This window comes from Podarcis filfolensis (assembly GCF_964270895.1).
Source record: "Podarcis filfolensis genome assembly, chromosome: 7".
Lineage (NCBI taxonomy): Eukaryota > Metazoa > Chordata > Lepidosauria > Squamata > Lacertidae > Podarcis > Podarcis filfolensis.
In genome coordinates, this window is record NC_139603.1 from 55,377,287 (window position 1) to 55,394,043 (window position 16,757).

At 46.3% G+C, this 16,757-nt stretch overlaps 1 protein-coding gene and 2 long non-coding RNA genes across 6 annotated transcripts in view; 2 read left to right on the top strand and 1 right to left on the bottom strand.

Moving 5' to 3' along the window:
- Nucleotides 1-1,358: 1,358 nt before the first annotated feature.
- On the top strand, nucleotides 1,359-5,930 carry LOC310766660. Of its 2 annotated transcripts, none has more exons than XR_014550315.1 (2): nucleotides 1,359-2,036; nucleotides 3,277-5,930. It is a non-coding gene; the product is annotated as an uncharacterized lncRNA (long non-coding RNA). The 2 variants fall into 2 exon arrangements; XR_014550316.1 differs by lacking the exon at nucleotides 1,359-2,036 and adding an exon at nucleotides 2,608-2,833.
- Nucleotides 5,931-7,249: 1,319 nt separating this feature from the next.
- Nucleotides 7,250-10,338, bottom strand: LOC310766694. The gene is made up of 2 exons (XR_014550366.1): nucleotides 7,561-10,338; nucleotides 7,250-7,332 (listed from the first exon to the last, which is right to left on the bottom strand). It is a non-coding gene; the product is annotated as an uncharacterized lncRNA (long non-coding RNA).
- Nucleotides 10,339-10,432: 94 nt separating this feature from the next.
- The window catches only part of CHD7 (chromodomain helicase DNA binding protein 7), a 141,804-nt gene continuing 135,479 nt past the window's right edge, over nucleotides 10,433-16,757 (top strand). For 2 of the 3 annotated variants that reach the window (XM_083622814.1, XM_083622816.1), the window contains exons 1-2: nucleotides 10,433-10,791; nucleotides 13,077-13,179. The gene's annotated coding sequence lies outside the window, so the exon portion shown is untranslated. Of the gene's footprint in view, nucleotides 10,945-13,076; nucleotides 13,180-16,757 lie in introns of all 3 variants that reach the window. The other variant, XM_083622815.1, reaches the window with a different exon arrangement.

Below are 16,757 nucleotides of genomic sequence, written 5' to 3' on the forward strand. Positions count from 1 at the left end.
GGCTTGCGGTGGGAGGAGGGCTTTCCTCCCCACTGCCAACATTCAGAATGCTGTTCTGAATGTTGGCGGTGGGGAGGAAAAACCTTCCTCCCACCGCAAGCCCCGGGAACAGAGGAGAAGCGCTGCGCGCCTTCCCCTCTGTTCCCGTACCTGTCCTGAAGGCTTGCGGTGGGGAGAAAAGCCCTTCTCCGCACCGCCAGCCTGGCAAGCGGTCTCCATAGGAACACATTGATTGATTTTCAATGCATTCCTATGGGAAACCGTGCTTCGCAAGATGAAAAACTCGCAAGAAGAAAAAACTTGCGGAACGAATTAATTTCGTCTTGCGAGGCACCACTGTATTTCTTTCCTGTAGACAGTACCACTCACACACAACCTGCAGTTAACAGCAACAGCTGCCATGGGTGCTGCTGACATTGCATTTTGCACCCTCCCACCTGTTCTTCCATTTTTAAGTACAAAAGACTCAGTCTAGATCTGAGTTAATTTTTCATTAAGTCATATTTAATGTGCAGCATAAACCAGACAATTGCCCATCAATAATATTCCACATGAAGGGACGCGGGTGGCGCTGTGGGTTAAACCTCAGCGCCTAGGACTTGCCGATCGCATGGTCGGCGGTTTGAATCCCCGCGGCAGGGTGCGCTCCCGTCGTTTGGTCCCAGCGCCTGCCAACCTAGCAGTTCGAAAGCACCTCCAGGTGCAAGTAGATAAATAGGGACCGCTTACCAGCAGGAAGGTAAACGGCGTTCCGTGTGCTGCGCTGGCTCGCCAGATGCAGCTTGTCACACTGGCCACGTGACCCGGAAGTGTCTGCGGACAGCGCTGGCTCCTGGCCTATAGAGTGAGATGAGCGCACAACCCTAGAGTCTGGCAAGACTGGCCCGAACGGGCAGGGGTACCTTTACCTTTAATATTCCACATGTACAGTATCCCTAATCTTTGCAGTCTTTTAATTTAATGCAGAATACTGTAATTTAATTTCACAGTGACTTCTCATTTCCCCCCTACTTTTAGTCAATGCAAAGGGGTCAAGAAACATTACCATACCCTCAAACATTTCTCCAATGAGAAAAGGGATGTCCCATTCCATAATGATAAATTTATACCCCATACTGGGTTGCCCCAGCCACTCTGGGCAGCTTTCAACACATATAAAAACATAATAAAACGTTTTTTAAAAACCTTCCCTATACAGGATTGCCTTCAGACGGCTTGACAGTCGGATAATGCCATACCCTCCAACATTTCTCCAATGAAAATAGTGACATCCTAAGGAAAAGTAGGACATTTCTGAGATCAAATCAGAAACCGGGACAGCTTCTCTAAATCAGGAACACCCCTGGAAAATACTTTGTGGTACTCCAGACGGTGATGGCCTCCAACTCCCATCATTCGTGCCTCTCGGCCTTGCGACTCTGGGTGATGGGACTTGGGAGTCCAGCAACATCTTCTGTTTAGTCCCGTCCCCGCCTGCTTTTGGGGCCTGGTGCTTCCAGAGCAACTTACTCGAGAGAAGGAGAAAAGATTGTGCCAGATTAAACTCTGCATAGATCTGACCAATGCCAGGTTTTTTTGTTTTTCTAAATCACACTTCAGGCCACGTTGCTAGTTTAGACAAACGTTTCTGCCTGGGCACCCTTTTTCCTCCTTTGCAAAGCGGGAAGAGGGGGGGAAACACGAGCCATTTCTCAAAGCGGCAGAGAAAGCGAAGCCTTTGTAGAGTCGCGACTCTGCCGCTGTCCTGAGCCCGGTGGGGTTGCTTTCTGAATACAAACGTGCTTCAGGATCGCGGCCGAAAATGGCCCGCAGGCGCGCGAGGTGCCGAAGCGGGCGCTCTTTTGTGATCAGCTCGGCGGCGTTTCCTGCGGGAAGCGCTGAAGGGCTGCCAGCCAGAGCGGCGGCGGCGGCGGCGGCTTCTCCCATTTCCTGTGGGCGCCCTGCTGAGGGAACCGCCGGCGAGGCGCGAGGGACTCTCCGCCGTCCCGCTCCGGGGAGGAGGAGGAGGAAGCAGGCGGGGGGCGGACTTGCAGCGCGTGGGTGGGGTCTCCGTTTCCTCGTGAGGTTTCCTGCCCGGGTCGCCCGGAAGGGTTGTGGAGGACGGCGGCTTTTGTTGTGTGTGGAGGGCGGGGGGGGGGCGACGACTCCCTGGCTGAGGCGGCATTTTCTGCTTCCTGCGTGGGATACTGTTGCGCGGGGAAACTCTACTGCTGTGAGGCATGGGGGGCGGGGCGCACGACGGTCTCGTTCGCGCGTGGAGAAGAGGAGGAGGGTTGCTCTGTGGGGTGGCTGGGAAGTGTGTGTGTGGCGGAGGGATGCTCTGAAATAAGGCGACTTCGCCCTTTTCCCGCCTCAGGGTTCGATGCCGAAATTCAGCCGCGAGAGCTCGGGCTCGTGGTCGCCCGGCTCACACTCGCCGCCTCTCCTCCCCTGCAAGCCGCTCTTGCGCCTGCCCTTTTAAATCGGCAGGAGGACCTCTTCGCGAATTTACGGGATTAGCCCGGAGCCACCTGGTGCTTGAGATTTCCCCTCCCCCACTCTCTCTGTGTGTGTCTCTCTCTCTTTTCCCCGCCCACTTCTCGAACTGACCCCCCCCCCGCCCTCCCTTGGGACCGGGGAACCTGCCCGCGCCTCGCCAACCCAGCTCAGAGAATATATTTCTCTGAGCGGGGGGTGTCTTTTCCCATTGGCTCCGGTTCACAGCCAATCGGCGCGGCGGGCGAAAGTGCCGTCAGGGAAAAGGAAAACCCTGAGACTGTGACGTAAGAAACGGAGTGGAACAAGGGGCGGAGGAAATGGAATCCCGGGAGGAGGAAGGAGGACTCGGCGATAGGTGTGTGCGAGGAGGGGTGGAAACGGGGCGCGCAAAATGCCCCCCCTCAAAACAAGGCTGTGCTGTCTCGAGCCTTGGATATGATCGGTGGCTTCTAAAGAAAAGTTGGGAAGGAAGCAAAATTCCGGAAAGGGGGTGTGGGGATCTAGGAGCGCACCCCAAACTGGGGGGGGGGGGAAAGATGAGTGCAGCTTAGTGGGAAGATAATTGTGGGTTGGGGAGGGGCACCTTGGTGAGCGGAAGTTAAGAGGTGTTTGCGAAGTAAGGAGAGGAAGAGGTTACTTACCAGAGGAAAATGGGCTTGGCACCCTAATGTGGAAGTGGGGAGGATGGTGTTCTCACAGTCTGGACCAAAGGGTTTAGGCTGACGAGGATGTGTTTCAGACATAATGGAGCAGGATCCAGCTTGTTCTTACACATTTTTCTTTTCTTCTCTCTTGCAGGTTATGAAACTCTTTCCCTCTTCTTACCAGTATGCCATTAAGCACATATTTTATTATCTGTCATCAACAGTCCTTACTAATGTTTTCCCGAAACTCTTCCCGATGAGAACCTGTTTTTCAAGAATAGGCAATTTTATTAAGCTAACTTTTTATAACTTTGTCCTCTTTCTCTGTGCTTTGACCTACTTCATATATTGTAAATGATAACTACTGTACTTTTTAAGGAATTGTTTTTTGGCATAGTTTCATATTTGTATTGTATATATGCAGGCAGACTTTGCAAATCTCATGCACAAGATTATTTTGAGCAGTTGTAAAAGCATTTCTTGCAGCAGATTTTGCAATGTGTTTGAGTGATTCACTTTGGATCTTTTGAACTTGGTCACATCTTCTCATTTCAGGAAGTTTGCTTGTCACAACACTACCCTAGACCTCAATCCAGTTCCAGCTAACTTCTTCTTTTACTCAAGCTTACACTTCCTGAGACACACACACACTATATATATATCACACACGCACACAGCACAAGTTAACTAATCCACCTGGAAACATCCTGCACTGGAGCATGATGCCTTTTCAGGTCCTCCCCCTTTCACTTGGTCCTCCCCCATCCCTGCCACAGTGCCATAGTCCCTTATCCCTCTAGGTTAGTACCTCATAGTCAGTTTTGCTGGTATAAGATTTTTTTAAAAAAAATTGTTGAAAATCTGACAACAAATATGCAGGAGAGGTAGCTAACGATTCAATTTAAAGCAATTATTCTATAAAGATCAAATTGTAGGTTCCCTGGGCTTTTTCTGACATAACTTTCTGTTCATTTAGTAGCTTTTTGAAGTGGTAGTGCAAGCGTATACCATTGGAAATCATGTGAGAATAATTTTTCTCCATGTTCTCTGGGACAATCCTGGGAACAGAATCTTAACTTCTTACTGGATTTTTTTTCTTGCTGAATCACCTCAGGAATAGTTTCTAGTCAGTGTAACCATTCTGCATGTCACAGAATTAATTCTCTATAGAAGCAGAGATTGTTAGCAAAAATAAAGTATCCTAATAACAATTAGCCTCCTATTTTGTTTTGCATTCAGTTACTTCTTTGCTGCCATTATTAATGCATGATGATTGTTTCAAACTAGTGTGGACAAGTCTTTTATAATTTTATATTAAAATAATAATTGTGATTTTTATGATGAATGATAGCAAAAGCTATGTACTTTTGTACTTGTTTCTTGCCATGGCAAAGGCTCTGAGTTATGTAGCTACCGTATTTTTCCATGTATAAGACAACCCCTATTTTGGGGGACTCCAAATTAAGAAAACACCCCTCAGCACTACCCGTGTATAAGATGAGCCCAATTTTAAACCTAATTTTTTGGTTAAAAAACCTAGTCTTATACATGGAAAAATATGGTAAATATATTTGTTATAAACACTTAGAAGAACTTCCTTCTAACGGAAGTCCAATCTAAGGGCAATGGAATAAAACTGGGCTTAGCATTTCAATCTGTGTACCATGTATCTTCAGATATACACATATATAGATGTATGTATGTTAATAAAAGGGAGCCCCTGCTCAGTAAAATAGTAAATATATAAGAGTTTCCAGAGGGATAGCCGTGTCTGCTGCAGCAAAACCAACAGAGTCTTGTGATATCTTGAATACTAACATGTTTTATTGTGTAAATTTTTATGCATTAAATTTCAAACTATTTAAAGCTGTGAACATTTTGAAGACTTGATTTTGCACATGGATTTCTTGGCTTGTTTCGCTGAAGGATTGATTTGACAGCACTGTGGAATATATTTGCTTTGTATTTGACTGGGTTCAACCTGTTATTTGCTTGAACAACTCTTTGCATTCTGTTGTCTTCCTAGGAAGCTACAAATACATCATTGACATGTCATGTAATATGTGAAAACCATGACAGTACATAGATGCCATGTTGAATTACTTGTCACTTAGTGAATAGACGGATCAGCTTCTATGTATTAGGAGGAATCTTTCTTCCAAGAGTAGGATCCTGTAGACATTATCTATGTTCTTGAATCTGCCATGAACCAATTAAGTGCAGTATGATTGACAAACTTTGTTTCCTCGTTTAAATTCGAATTGTAGTTTCCTGATGTGTACAGACACAGGCAGTGATCACATGTACAATTTTTTGAAAAGCTGACACTGTTTTCACACCTGGCATGAATCCAGCTTAGCAGCACATGTGTCTGCTCCCTCATCGTGAAGTTGTGTTCCATCAGCTGTCTGATGTCCACATCAGCAGGTCAAATACTGGAACAGCTTGCTGCATCTACTCCAAAGACGCTTCTTTATACTTGGAGAAGGTTTCACTAAGGATCTGGCTAATATGAAATCTTTGAATGTCGCTGAAATAAGACATGTTCTTGCTTCCCCATTCAGTCTTCAGGTGGGGAATGTCTTTTTTCTGGACTGGTATGTATGCTTTCCTGGTATGTTTTATCTTCCCATTATCACTTCTCCATTATTCCTTTTTGCCAGCATGAAAACAATCAACCTAAACACCAAGAAGGCCTTACAAGCAAAACTTTGGCCACAATAAAGGATCCACTAAAAGAGAAGTGGTGATCAAAGTGTATTTATGATACTTATTCTAAGCAATATACAATTATACACTGAAATGTAAGTGCTGTTTTTTTCTGTGCATGACCTTTTATGAATGTGTGTGTGCACTTACATGCATGCTTCATATGCAGTGACAGGGACCATAAATTGTTGCCATAGATCTATGAGTAGGACTGGGTGATGAAGATGTAGTCTGGGGAGAAACATTTGAAAATGGTGCATTTGAAAGAAAGAAGAATGGAATGCAGCAGAGGTAGAGCTGGGGCATGCGCCTTGGAAGCAGTACCTGTCTGGGCAGTGGGTGGCAGGCTTTGTAGCTTGAAAGTGTACTGTCAGTGGATGGGGAACACCCATGCTTGGTGAAACCACAGTCAACTCACTTTCAGGAGAAATAACTTGAGGAACCAGTTCATACTGCTACTGTGAAAAGGCCATCAGTAGCAATAAAGGTGAGTATGCATTCATGGCCCGTACTGCACGTAACATGTCACTTATATATGCATCCGGCATTAAGTTTCTAATGACCACTGAAATCAATAGGCTTAGGTGTGCTTAACTCTGTGTTGGTATGTAGCTTATCCTGAAAAAAATACTTTTTGTGTATACTTCGTTAAAACTAGTAATTCAAACATTGTATTGACACTGCTTGCTGCAAATGCAGTCCTATACACTTTTACCTGGGAGTGAGTCACATTGTGGGGCTTCTGAGTAGGCACGTATAGGATTGCATTGTAAGACTATATTATGAACCAACACAATCTGCAGCTGTGACGTTAAAATACTGAATTATCTATAAATATAGATTAGTTCCCTTTCTCCATGTTTGTAATATTAGTAATAAAAAATGAATTAAAAACAGTAGTTACCTTTTTATTTAACAACAGCGTTAACTAATTTTTAAAAATAACTTATATTAATGTTGTTTTTAATGGAAAATTGTAGCTAATCTATGTTAAGTGATCTTTCGGTATTCCCCTTGGGATCAAAAGGGTGATGGGAATTATATGGGACACAAATTTGTTCCACGTTCCCATTATATAGGGTAGCATATATTGTGAGGCCTAGTATGGAATCTTAGTGTTAGTGAAGTATACCCACAGTAGTTTTCTCAAAGCTTTGAGACCTTAGTCATTAAATACATAATAACGTCTTCCTTTCCTCAAACCCAGAGCAACATAGGTTCTCCCATCCTCTCTATCCTTGTGACTCTGGAGTGAGCAGAGAATAATAGAATCTCAGAATTGTAGAGTGGGAAGGAACCATGAGGGTCATCTAGTCCAACCTCATGCAGTGCAGGATTATTTTGCCCAACATAGGGCTCAAACCCACAACCCCAAGGTGAAGAGTCTCGTGCTCTATGGACTGAGCTATTCAGTAGAATGAGAGACTAGTTGAATTTATTATGCACCTCTTACAAACAGGCATAGAATATTTTGGGAAGTCATGTTAAATTACAGTGGTACCTCGGGTTAAGTACTTAATTCGTTCCGGAGGTCTGTTCTTAACCTGAAACTGTTCTTAACCTGAAGCACCACTTTAGCTAATGGGGCCTCCTGCTGCCGCCACGCTGCCGGAGCACAATTTCTGTTCTCATCCTGAAGCAAAGTTCTTAACCTGAAGCACTATTTCTGGGTTAGCGGAGTCTGTAACCTGAAGCGTATGTAACCTGAGGTACCACAGTATATGAACACACTAATCAAGTATACCTAGAATACTTTTAAGAGAAAAAACAAAACCAATTTCTCTTCTAGATTCTATTATATGAACCTGAGAACAACCGCCAAAACGGTCTGTTTCTCTAGCTGTCCGTACTGCTAATCGTTTCAGCTACTAGCATCCACCCTGGACTCAATATTAACAGGAAATAGTTGCCTAACATAATCTGCAGATTACCCATAGAAAGTTACATGCATCTGCTTTGCCTCCCCTCCTACTGCTCTGTCATCCTTTGCTCACTTCCTCCTTTGCACACTGTGGGGCAAAACCAAAGTTCTGATTGCTACAGTCAATACTAGAAGAGAGTAGGCGAAGTGATGAATGGAGGAATGGATTGAGGGGTTGGGGGCTGTAGCATCCTGTCTCTGCCTGGGATCTTTTGTAAGCTCAGCAATGATTTATGGGTTAATATTTGGCAATCCTAGAACAGAATCTTCTGCCCACTACAGTTCCAAATTCTTCTCCATTTTGATGTGATGGATTTTAATACTAGAGGCTTCCAGAGTACCCAAGGCATGAATTGATGGGGGCTTGTTATACACCTCCCCTCTCTCCTTCAATGAGCATTGAGCACATTCTTAACTACTTAATCAAGTGTTTGTTTCTACATATATGCTGCTTTCCAGTTTAGAAAAATGCCTCTGTGTGAAGATAACATGGCAGAATCTAAAACTAAGCAGCGTAAAAATGTAAAGTGCTACACTGTACTTTTCCCACCTCTTGGCTTCTTCAATTTCAGCTAACTGTTTCAAGATACAAAATTTGTGGTCTGGATTTTGAAATTCAAAGAAAATTAACTGTTTCAACAGATTTAAAACTCACACTGAAAGTAGCAGCAAGTATAATGGTGAGCTTTCTTGATGCAGACTAGAGATGTTTCAAGATGTATATTCAGAATTGCTTAACACATAAATGAGTTGTTTAAAACTCTTTACTCACAACAGGTGTTGAACTCACAATATATGTAATTAATGGGTGGACTCACCCAACCCCCTTCCAGAGCAGGATTATGAAAGAATTCTAAATAGTGCACATATGGAACAAGGGAATAGTATTCTGAGCTAATTGACATGTAATGTACACTTATGATCTTGTGCGTATATGCAGTCCATGTAACACCTAAAATGGTGAACTTTAACCTCCAAAGACTTACAATGAAATCTAGTCTAACCATGCATCAAATTATAGCAGTGCTTGAGCCACTAAACTAAGTTGGGTATCTACTTATCCAGTGAGTGCTCTGCTGCCTTTAATAATTGTGTGGCATGCAGATGTTACAGACTTGCACCTGCTAGATATGTCTACCATATGTGTATATATAAAGTACAAGAACACAGTCTTGAGTCAGAAATTAAAACTGCATTGGAGAGCTGCTGGGAGATGCAATGGCATTGATGTGTGATGGGACTTCAGAAACATGAAACCTGAGGATAAGCAAATGGCCAGCACACTTATGGCCTATTCACATGAACACTTACACTACATTAGCAGATAGTTTTGTCAAATATTAACCTGGATGTGTTATCCCTACACTTAAAAGCCCTGTTTTGGACCTTTCAAAGGTACAGGCCTGATCTCCTGATTGGACTCTTAAATGGCATTAACTCTTTCTCTGTTCCCCGGAACAGAGACTTGGATTCAGAGAAGCAAGCTGAGTTCGTCCCCACCTTCACAAGTTTATCGAAAAGCAGTGGTATTTTCTGTGGAGACTGGCTCTATTTATTTAAAAAAAAATTGGTCGTTCATGGGCTCCTTGAATTTAGAAATTATTCCACGCTTTATCATTTTGCAGTAAGGACGAATAATTGCCGCCCACCCCCACTACACACGGAAGATCCTGTCTTTATATATCGCCATAAATTGCTAAATTTGGGGGGGGGGAGACACGGGACATCCCATGATGCAGGCAGGAGGCGGGTCGTGGTTCTCGGACAATTCCAGCACAGGACACATGGCGGTTGTTTCATCGCGTGCACAACTAACACTGTGCCCTTCAGGCGGACGCGGTTTTAGACGATCACACGGATCACACGTTTAAAGCGAGATTGGCAGCGGCATGTTGGAAGCACGACTGAACACACCGGGGCGGGCAGGATTCTCCCCTAGAAACGAGGCGGCGGCGAAGTCTTTTGTAGAGTCTTTCCGTCGCAGGTGCTTCTCCCACCCTCCGCGCCCCCTTCTTCTCCCATAATAACTCTGCGGAAGGAGGGTCCCTTCTTTTCCTCCCGGGCGCCGCCGAACTTTTCCACAACACCGGCGGGAGTTGCTCCGCTCCGCCTGAAGCGGCGGCGGCGTGTTCTGTGCGGCCAGGTTAAGCTGCGTGAGGCCCCGAGCGAGCGGCGGCTCCGTCCTGGGAACGCCGCCCCTCTCTGGCCGGCCATTCGCCCGCGGGCGAGGCAGGGCGCCACCTCGCTATCTCCATGTCGATATCTGGGTCTTGGACGCCGTCCTCCTCTCCGCCCCGCCTCCCTTTCCCTCCCGTCGCTTGAGGGCGGCGGGCGAAGAAGTGGGTGTCGACTTGTCTGAGCCCTTGTGTACCCGGCGCCCTGTCAGCGCTTGACGCCCCCCTCCCCCAACCGTCCATCTCCCTTTCCTTCCTTCTTTCCTGAGGGCGGGGGGGAGGAGGAGAGTGTCCTCGTGGAGAGCGGAGGCCGCGGGGGGGGGGAGGAGAGGAGGAAGGAAGGAAAGAAAGCGGAGGAGGGAGTTAGTGACCTGACCCCCTCCCCCCGCTGCCCTTTTAGGAAGGCTGGATTCTTGCATAAATTATGCCGGTGGCTGATGACGTGTAACCTTGCGGGGCGGGGTTTGCGGGCGCGCGCACTCTCCCTCCTTCCCTCCCCCCGCTCGCTCGTCCGCGGGAGGCAGGCAAGGAGGGAGGGAGAGAGGGCAAGTGGCGTCGGGGACGCGCCTCGTGGCGGGCGGAGGGAGCGAGCGAGCGACGGGGGCGGGCGAGCGGACAGGCAGGGGGCGGTAGCAGCAACGGCAGCCGCTCGGCTGGCTGGTGTGTCGCTCGGCTTTTGCGGACGCGCTCGGGAACTATCGGATTAAACTTGAATCGAGTGAAATTACACAAAGGAGCGAAGCGGACCCGGGACCCGGTGGAGACCCGGAGACCCTCGCTGACCCCCCTGCCCGCCCTTCTCGCCGGCCCTGGTCAGGGATCTCCGCCCGCCTCGCTTTGACCGCCCGGCCGAAACCAACTCCCGGTGCGTGTGCGCGTGTGTGGGTCTCTCTCTCTCTCTCTCTCTCTCTCTCCGTGTTTGTTTGTTTGTGAGGGAGAGGCGCTCGCTCTCCGGCTCTCTCGCTCCCCCCCCCGGTCCGCTCCCGAGGACGCCTCCGCCGCGCCAGCCCTGACCCCGGTGAGTGACCCGCGCCTCAGAGCCGCCTCGGAGGCAGCCTAGAGGGCAGCGCCGGCGCGCCGGGCGAGAGAGCGCGGCTGTCCGGCTGGCCGCGGCCCACAGCCGGTCCGGCGGAGGGCGGGGGGAGCGGAGGGGCGCGCGGTGTGTCGGCGAGCCTCGCCTGGTTCTCTGGTCCATGTGCATCCCTCGGCCGAGGAGCTTCCCAGGATGTAAAGCGGGGGGTGGGGGTGGGAGAGAGGCAGGAAGGAAAGAAAGAAAAGAAAGAGGAGGAAGAAGGAGAAGGAGAAGAAGCGACGAACCCACACGCCGGTGAGAGCGGGAGCCCGAGCGAGCCTGGCGGCTCTTCTCCGCCTGACCTCTCTCCTCTCCCTCCCCTCCCCCACCTCCCTTTCCTCGAGCGCAAGTTTTGGAGGGCGATTAAAAGGAGAGGAAAAGTTGGGCGAAAGTCTCCGCGGGAGGAGGAGGAGGAGGGGCGGCGGGGGCCGGATCGCGGCGAGCGGGATGAGGCGACGGGCTGAGCGCGGCGGCTCCCCGGGAAGGCTCCCCCCCCTCCGCCCGCCCTGCTGGCCACGCTGAGCGCTCCCGGCCCTGGCAGCACAACAAGCGCTAACAAAGTGCGGGGGCCGCCCGTCTCGCCCCCCTCCACTCTCCCCGCCTCCTGCTAGCTTGACCCGGGGGCTCCTCGCGGACACATGGAGCCATGGGAGGAGGAGGAGGAGAGAGAAAGAGAAGAGAGCCCAAGGAAATGGAGGTGATGATAGAGGAGGAGGAGTGGTGGTGGCGGGGGGGGGGGGCGGCGAGAGAAGAGAAGAGGCACGAGGTTGTGCCGGGGTTATTTGTCTTCGCTGGAGAGGAGCGGGGAGGCTGGCGGTGGGAGTGAAACGGGAATCACACGGGGGGGGGGGAGGAGATCACGACTGTTTTCTAACAACCCAAGAAGAAAGCGTGTGTGTGTGTGGTTTTATGTGGTGGTGGGGGGGGGGAGAGAGACGCTCCCCAGGCAGCTTGGATTGGGGCTGGTGGCGGAGGCGATCGCAGTAGCAGCAACAACAACATAATAGGAGACTTAACCCCGCGGACCAAGTCTGCTTCCCTTTCTGTGTGTGTCTCTCTCTCTCCCTCTCTTCTCCCCCCCCCCCCCCCCCGCCGGGCGATCTCTTCCTTTCGCCTGCGCGCTTCCCCCTCTCTGTCTTTTCCCCTGATCGAGAGCGGGTCGCTGAGAAGGTCTCCCTGGTGGCCGTAGTTTTCCCCCCTCCCTTCCCGAAACCAAGGCCATTTTGAGGGTGAGCGGAAAAGGTGGTTTGAGGCCAGGCGGTCAGGGAGTGTATGTGTTTAGGTTTGATTCATAAAGGGAAATGGGGTTGGCCGGGAATTTTGTTTCTCCTTTGGCTCTGGTGGGTGGGTGCTGAATGTGGGGCTGGTGGAAGTGGGAAGCGGACGCTGGGGATGTGCCGGGGGGGGGGGGACACACTGGAGGTGGGTAGGGAAGGTTGTTAGTGGGTCACAGGGAGAAGGAGCAGCCATCATTATATTGCATTCATTTTTCCTGATAGCATTATATAAGGGGACACCCTTCTGTATTAGGAGGCACCCCCTTAATCTAGCGGTGGGGCAGGCGGGGGGGGGGGACATTAAGCTCGTGGGATTTACCACATAGGCAATAAATCGGATGAGTTTCTCCAGATCACTTTGGGATAGTGCTCACGCCTTCCTTTTAAAGTACTTTTAAAACGGACAATGGACAAAAGAAAAGTAGCAACGCGCTGGGAGTTTCCTTTGAATTACTAGGAATTTTTTAGATACAACAGCCAACTCATTCTACTTTGCTTTTGCTTTTGTTTGGTGTAGTACTGAATGTGCTTTCCAAGCAGATCTTGGTGAGTTTTTTTTCATTTGCAGTGAGCTTTTTGACCACTTGCTACTCATAGATTTCGGTTTGCAAACTTGAAATTTCAAACCGATATGGCCCTTCTCTCCCCCTCCCACTTAGGAGATGTGTTCCTTAGAATATATATATATATTTAATAGAAGCTCATCAGCTTTTCTCCTGGTGGAAATACACTTTTATATCTCATATTACAATAACTACAAATCTGAAGATAAAAGTTGAACAATTTTTTGTTTTCTTGCAGATCATCCATTCTAACAGAGGCAAAAAATCTTAGTGACTGTGACCCTAGCAGCATGGGTAGCCGATTTATCCCAATTACAAATTCAGTTAGTTTGCAGTAATGTGTGAGTATTATTTTGTTTTTGTTGTTAAAAAGCACAGTTGCTAACTATTTTTTGTAGGAATTGATGTTGATATTTTTTCCAATTAGAGTGCTGTGTCTGTTGCTTAGAGTATTTTTGTATTGCTGTTGCACAACAGAGGCTCTTGTCTTTAACCTAAAATGGCAGCTTAATTTGACTAGGGCCCCATTCATTGACAGTGATAATAAAAAGGCTGAAAGCTAAATGTAGCTGGATGCTTGGAGTACATTTGAGAATTCTACCTTGCATTATAGGATGGCACAGAAAGAGCAGTTTCCATCCAGAGTACAAACGTTTACAACAAAACATCTTATTTTGAAGTATTTGTTAATAAACAGTGGACAGAAAGTTGAATAATCATGAAGGAGCTTGGAAGGTTTAGCATTTCCCTCCCTCCAGACCCTGTCCAAAATAGAATTGAACTGCTCTACAATATTCACTATTGTTTGAAGTAGTGGGCTCCATTTCTGAAGTATGAAACAGGTGACTGTCATTCGTGTCCATATTTTTAAACGGGGCATTTACTTTTTCTCATCACAGTAGTTTAATACTAATTTGGGGTATAATTTATTTCCTGACAAATTGTTACTTAAGCATATGAAACATCTTGTACATTGCCAAGTTTTTATAGGACATGTCCTATTTCAAATCATGTATTGTAAATTGTGCTAGTTATCAAAAGATTCTACAAATTACCAACTATTTCTGGAAGATACAGATATCTACCTTATTTTTGAACCATTTAATTTGCAAAGGGTATTCTATTGCTTATTTTAATCCTTGAAATTTGAGATAACAACAAAAAAGAATTTGGGATTCTTGCTAGCTTCTTAAAAATCCTGCAAGATTTCTTTAAATAGTAAGTCTAGGAAGGGTTTTTATTACCTTTAAAAACTAATACATACTGAATTACTTTGGTGTGAGGATTTTTTTCCAACTTCACCGTGGTCTTGAAGAATATCATATATGATAAAATGTTATGGTAATGCATTGTACTTGTATAACACAAGGCTAGAATACCTGTGGTTTTTCAGTCAATTCCAATAGCTTATTTTAAGGTCCACTACTATAGCTTATTTTAGATATACGTTAGAAATATTTTTCAGATTCCGTTGGATTCAAAGGTTCTGTTCTATAAGGAAGGGTTCATTTGAGCCAATCCACCAAATCTAGTCAGTTACAAGAATATTTTCAATTTCATAATACATATTATTTTGTAAGCATCCAGGGAGCTTATATTGGTTGCTGATTACTTTTTTATTGAAGCATGTTGACAGAATTTTTTTTGCAGCTTCTAAGTATGGTGCTGGTGCATGGAAAATTTAATATATTACACTTTTCTAAATACAGAAGCAAGGTAATAAAAGAAAGTCCCAATCTATTCTTACTATTTGAAGGGGATAATCTGCTGATTTATTTGTTTTATTTTGCCTTAAAATGTTTGCTAAGTTACAAGATTTGGAACTTCTGGAACATCGCCTTTTTCATACGTTTGTATAAGAAAGAGCATGAAAATCAAGTGTGGTGGTTATATTTTTTTAATGGCATGTATGATTACTGGGAAGCAACATCCAATCAAGATTTCCAATGATCAACAGTTAAAAAGTTGAATGTGGCATGGTCTGAACTCGGCTCTGGAAATAGTTGGTCCTTCCTCTTATGATAAGCTGAGCCTTGAAAAAACTTGAAAACCACTGAGAGTTTGCTGCTTTTTGAATGCTCTGAAAGTCAGGACAATCATCACCCTTCTCTTTGGCTTGGCACTGAAGAGAAATGGGTGACTTGCCTCCATCCTTATGCTGAGCCTTAGATGTTCTGCAACCACCCGCCTCTTATTCTTCGGGGTAAGGTGGCAAGCATAGATTTTGGTCAGCTGCTAAGGCTATCCATAATTTGTGGGCCTCTGGAAGTAGCTGTATATGGATATATTTTTGCAATAAGCCAGTGCAGAGTTTGAAGTTTCTGAAGGAAAAATAGAGGTTGTAAAAGTGTGGCTCCTAAGTAGTTTTTGTCTTTTATGAAGGTTGCACTTTCAGCTCCACTTGACAATATGCTGTAGTAGGATCAGGTCTTTTTGAATGTGGAAACACAGGATCAGGTCTTGCGCTTGGTCAATCTACACTTTATGTGGAAACCACATTTGTTACTGACACACAAAGGTTGTCCATAGCAAGCAAGTAAATTATGCGCATGCTTGTGCATGTGTCCTAGCTGTCTGATCGCACAAACTGCTTTCGGAGGCATGTTGTTTATTTGAGAGGTATTGTACTTCTGAATCCTTGGAAGATACTCTAATTTTCAGACAAAGATGCATGAGCCAGAGCAATATTTTATTGCACAGGCTGACCTCTTAGATAGTAATGCTGTACTATAGCAGTAAGGGCTTCACATAGGCCCTGCCTAATAGTAATGGATTCTGTTGCAGATCACCTGTGCTCAGGCATAGATGAGGTACCACTTTTTTATAGTTTGGTGATTGCCCCATCTCCTTTTTCTGGAGTCCGGAAAAGGCCAGGAGCTCTCTCTGATATCATGCTCAGCCTCCAAGACTTGGAAAGCAGTGGGACATTTTGCACTCCTTAATCTGTCTGAGATACAGTATGACAGGGACACGCCCCTTCCCTTCTACCCAGCTTGGAGATGGGAGTTGGATTTGGGATCGCCTTTGAAACCTTATGAATCTCAGGTTAGGTCACAGTCAAGACTTCTCCCATCAACTCATTGTTGATGAGTGAAAATTTTTGTTAGCTATTTTGTTAGCTTGGTCCAGTTTTTGGGCTGCTGTTCCAATAAATCAAAGAGTGGCTAATGTGACTAGAAAATGTATGAATTGCACTAGTCTTTATTTCAGAACTCAGGTCTATGCATGTCTCCTATATGTAACAGTGCTGCACAGAATTAGTAGGCTATTGTTGGGTCTGTATGAATGAGCCCAGCTTTCTTTCCATGTGTAGAGAAGGCCAAAGTCATAAGCAGATAAGACACCATTTACTATGTTGATTTCAAAATAGTTGTACCATACTGCTCTGATATTTCATAACAGTTTTTGTTTCAAAAATAAATACCGTCGTACCTTGGTTGATGAATACTTCAGCAGTTGAACGTTTTGGCTCCCGAAGGCCACAAACCCGGAAGTGAGTGCTCCGGTTTGCGAACGTTCTTTTGGAAGTCAAACGTCCAGCGGGACTTCCGCGGCTTCTGATTGGCTGTAGGAGCTTCCTGCAGCCAATCGGAAGCCATACCTTGGAAGTCGAACGTTTTGGAAGTTGAACGGACTTCAGAACAGATTCCGTTTGGCTTCCAAGGTACGACTGTATCTACTAGTGAAATGCACTATGGAAACTTCAGTAACTGCCTAGGTTACATAGGCCTGCATCCTGATACTATCCAAGTCTACTCACAAATCATTACCACTAGCACATCAGTGAAGATTTCTAACAGGTACATTAGGATTGCAGCCTTGTGGTATCCAATATTGTCCATCTGGTGATGAAGGGCATCCCAATGGAATGGGGACAGGTGGCAGATTTCAGGTATTCCTGTCCTGCGTCCCTCATGTC